The 4,086-nt window shown below is 43.3% G+C and overlaps 1 long non-coding RNA gene across 2 annotated transcripts; it reads left to right on the forward strand.

Moving 5' to 3' along the window:
- The first annotated feature begins 6 nt into the window (after positions 1-6).
- Positions 7-3,696, forward strand: LOC119320501. 2 transcript variants are annotated; one of them, XR_005155030.1, is made up of 7 exons: positions 7-238; positions 384-471; positions 1,131-1,255; positions 1,405-1,526; positions 2,217-2,324; positions 3,070-3,188; positions 3,314-3,696. It is a non-coding gene; the product is annotated as an uncharacterized LOC119320501 (long non-coding RNA). The 2 variants fall into 2 exon arrangements; XR_005155032.1 differs by having other exon boundaries at positions 1,131-1,184; positions 1,278-1,526.
- The last annotated feature ends 390 nt before the right edge of the window (positions 3,697-4,086 follow it).

Here is a 4,086-nt window from a genome sequence, read left to right on the forward strand (position 1 = left end):
TCTCCCCTTCTATAACCAGTGATCCGCCGCTGCCGTCACCTCTGCCGCCGGCGTCAAGCCTCCAGGGAGCGAGCCCTTTCAGCTACCCATCAGACACACACCCGCGGCCCCCGTTCCCCCTCGCGGGCCCCGCGTCTCCCTCGAGGCGAGGCGAATCGCGCCCGCCCGCCCGTTTAGGGTTTCCGCCGCCGCCGGAGAGGGAAGGGGAGGGGGTGAGGAACTGAACCGGAGCAAGATGGTACGTGCGCTCGCCTCTCTCTCTCTCTCTCTCTCTCTCTCTCTCTCTCTCTCTCTCGATTTGATCCCTACTCGAGCTTTGGATTCATCTAGGAAGGCTCGTTTCTTAATCGCGTGGCTCATGATCCGATTGGATGATTCGGCAGGCCGGACGGCTCCTCGGGCAGCTCCTCGTCATGGGCGGCGCCGTCGTCGGCAGGGCCGTGGTCCAGGCCTACCGCCAGGCAATCGTCAGTGAGTGCCCCCTCTCCCTCTCCCTCTCCCCCTGCAAAAATATTTGTTCCCTTCTTCCCTTCCTTTGCCCCTGACAATGTGAATGAATCCATGGTGGTATTGTATTTGTTTGCCGGGAAGGATAGCTGTAGCGGGAGAAATGTTCCAGCTCTTCCTAGATGGCTGGGTATCTAGCTCACAGCGTCCATGGAAAAAGATGCTTTCTTTTACCCCTTTTATTTAAACATGTTCTAGTGTTCCTTGCTGTCCGAAACTGAGAGGTGGTGGTGATGGGATTTGTTTTAGACTTGATGGGCATAATCTTCAATCTGGAATGCTACACTACCAAAAATGTATGTATTTTATACCTGATTTACCTGATCATGCTCAAGCACCAATCTGAGTATATACCTGATTTACCTCTGACGGAAATAGTTTTAGTCTCTGCTGTATGTATTTTATACTGCAGTAATAGCATTGTTAATTGAAAAATACTTGTACTACGGAGTGGGAGATGGGGCTACACAAGCACCAATTCATACATGCATGCATACTGTACCAATCCCGTTCATCAATTATGTGACCATAGTGTTTCTGAAAATTTACATACTGTACAAGCACACATGGTGTTTTCTGAAACCTTTAACCAATTAGTTGGATGCTACATGTTGATTTTCCAGGTTATGAAGATGTGTCCATCCGGAGCCATTAAAACAATATGCTACATATACTGGGTAGATATCTCTGATTATTCAGTTATTATGGCGGGCGAGGAGAAACAATATGTTCCGTGTAGTATGCTAAAGTATGTGCCATCCCTGATGCAGAGTAATCCATTGGAGTTTTTGCGATGCTTGCTCTATTCGGCTTTGAGTTCGAGTTCGCTAATCTTGTGTTCTGTTTTCTCTGTATTAAATAAAGTGGTTGAGGATATTCAACAAATTGGTGTCGCAGGTTCTCAGTTCATGGAATCATTGGTTGGATCTTCTTCCAATGCCACAACACGTGGATGGACACTGTAGAAAAAATATGTGAGCCGTTTTGCTGCAATCTATCCATACTGCCCAGCGCATGTTGTAAGTGAAGTTTCCTATGAGATTGCTAACAATTTAGTGAACATAATTGTCGCAGTTTATTCTGTCCCTAAAACAGATGTAGATGAAGAATTAATATGTTGTTGCAGAGAAGATAGATAATGTGGTGTCTGAGTTGTAGCCTAGAAGCAGACACATAGTCCACGAACAACATATTAATTTTTCCTTAAGAACGTTGCAACTGTCATCTGGATTGGGACAAATTTATCCGAGTTGATACTAACTCCATCCTTGGTTTCATCATATATGTTTAGGTGTTTACTTCTTTTTCTACAACCACCAGCACTCAAATTTCCCATCTAGACATGTGTGTACTCCATGTTTCATTGAATAAACAAAAGACCAATAGACTCACTGGCAGGTTCCTTATCTTTCTTTTTGTTGAGAAGGAGTTCATGATTATGATAGAACTTGGCAAGCTTCATTGATAATGACAAATATTGTTAGATGCAATTCAGGAATATATCTTGACCGAGTGAATTTTCTTAGATTATGGCATTATGCACTCCTATACTTTTAAGGATTTGGTTTTCCCAACATTACACGCTATACATGCATGTTTGTCACCTGCACCTAATTTACATACTGTATGCGTTGCCACTTGGCACTTCTACCCTTTTTCTATTCTCCATATCGTGTAGCTATTGTTTTCTAAATTTTCCATGTATGCAGATAGCAGCCAATTAATAGAAGCTATAACTACAAAAGTAACAGCAGCCTGTTGGTACTCTTTTATGATGTCTACTTCCGACTGAATATTGGTTGGCATTACAAAGCTAGGTAACATTTATATCTTCACTACTCACATCATTTTTAATATAGATCCAATATTTTTGCATCTCAAATTTCTCTTAGCTTACATCTAGAGATGCTTTCAAGAAAAGTCTTCTCTTTCTTGCTATGTATCTTATGACACCATGGAAATTGATCCCGCTACAAATTTGTTTATATATGAGCTCTTTGTTGGCCGAATTTGGCAGCGCAGATACTGCAAAAAAAGATATTGCTCCATCTTTTTTTTATGTAAAGAGTTGGTGTTTTTACATACCTGTCTATATTCTAGTAGATATTGATCTCTGTGATCGAAGTGTGTCTGTTTAATACCTCTAAAATCAACAATTGATACTTCTTGGTGCAGCATTGTAGCTTTATTTTTACACGATCAGATTACCTTTGGTATGCAGCATGCATACAAACTATGTTGTACATCTACAGTAGTAAATGTATCATCTTAATAGTGTATTGAAGCTATATTACTTCGTAGCTCGAATTTTAGGATTTCTCCATGGTTAATGTAAGTTATGTAAAGCAATGTTTACCTGGAAGTGTAACTATAGTGCCATTCTTATCCTTTAACATACAGCCCATTGTTCTTATTGATGAATACTGTTACTCACATTATCCTGACTCATATAATGATCTTTAGGATTCATGTTTTTTTTCTTTAGGATTCATGTTTTTTTCTTTTTTCTTGTTATTATGCATTACTATGAGTTCGTTGTATTGAGATTCCTTGCAACTTCAGGCACCTGAGCTATTTACAGGAGGGGACCCGACCTTCTTCATGTTCCGCGGTAGTGTCTTCCTTTGATTCGTTCGTGCAACAAGGAGGGGACCTGGCCTTCTTCACGTCTCGTGCAACAAGTAAGGACTAGCCTCCGGCTGTTACTATTGATGCATGTGCATGGGCTAAAAAGAAAGAAAATACTCTGCGGGATTTGAACGCTGACGCGTACTAACAAGTTTTCACTTTCCCGACTTGGCCGTAGGGGTGATGGACATTGACTACGACAGCCTGGTGGGCGTTGTGCTCTTCAACCACTCAGAGGTGGACTTCGCCGTGAAGCCTGGCGACCGCGCCGCACGGATGATCGTCGATGTGATCGCGACGCCGGATGTCGCCGAGGTGGAGGACCTCGATGCCATCGTCCCGGGTGTGAGGGAGGATTTGGGTCCGCCGGCGTCTGAACTCCAAGCCTTGCTAGATACATGTAGAGAAGTGGTCTGCTTAGGCTGGTGGTGGAACATTAGGGAAGGTACCCACCTTTGGTTGTGTGTGTTTAATTTATTTTGCACTGGACGTGTCCCTGATTTCTATCTATGAATAACGTATGTAATTTTTATTTTTTTAATTCATAATTTGTTAGTAGTAGCGCTGGGGAAAAATACATGCTACTAGTAGCTAGCATACTAGTAGCGCCTGGTATACTAGAAGCGCTACTGCAATTTTGTTAGTAGTAGTGCGGGTTCAAATAGTAGTAGCGCGGATGGCACCGCGCTACTACTAACTATTTTAGCTATAGCGTCGGGTAAAAAATGCGCTACTGCTAAAAGTTTGTTGTAGCGTCGTAGTAGTAGCATGGGAACCCATGCTACTGGTATGCAAAAAACCTACTGGTAGTGTTTTTTCTAGTAGTGAACCGTCGCCCAATCCGCCGCGGTTCCACCATTCGGGCGAGTCGAGAAACTGCCGCACAGCGACCACACATGCTGTGGCACGCGCCCTCCCTCCTTGCTCCAAGATTCGAGCAAATACATCCTA

Source organism: Triticum dicoccoides, chromosome 6B (genome assembly GCF_002162155.2).
Source record: "Triticum dicoccoides isolate Atlit2015 ecotype Zavitan chromosome 6B, WEW_v2.0, whole genome shotgun sequence".
Classification (NCBI taxonomy): domain Eukaryota; kingdom Viridiplantae; phylum Streptophyta; class Magnoliopsida; order Poales; family Poaceae; genus Triticum; species Triticum dicoccoides.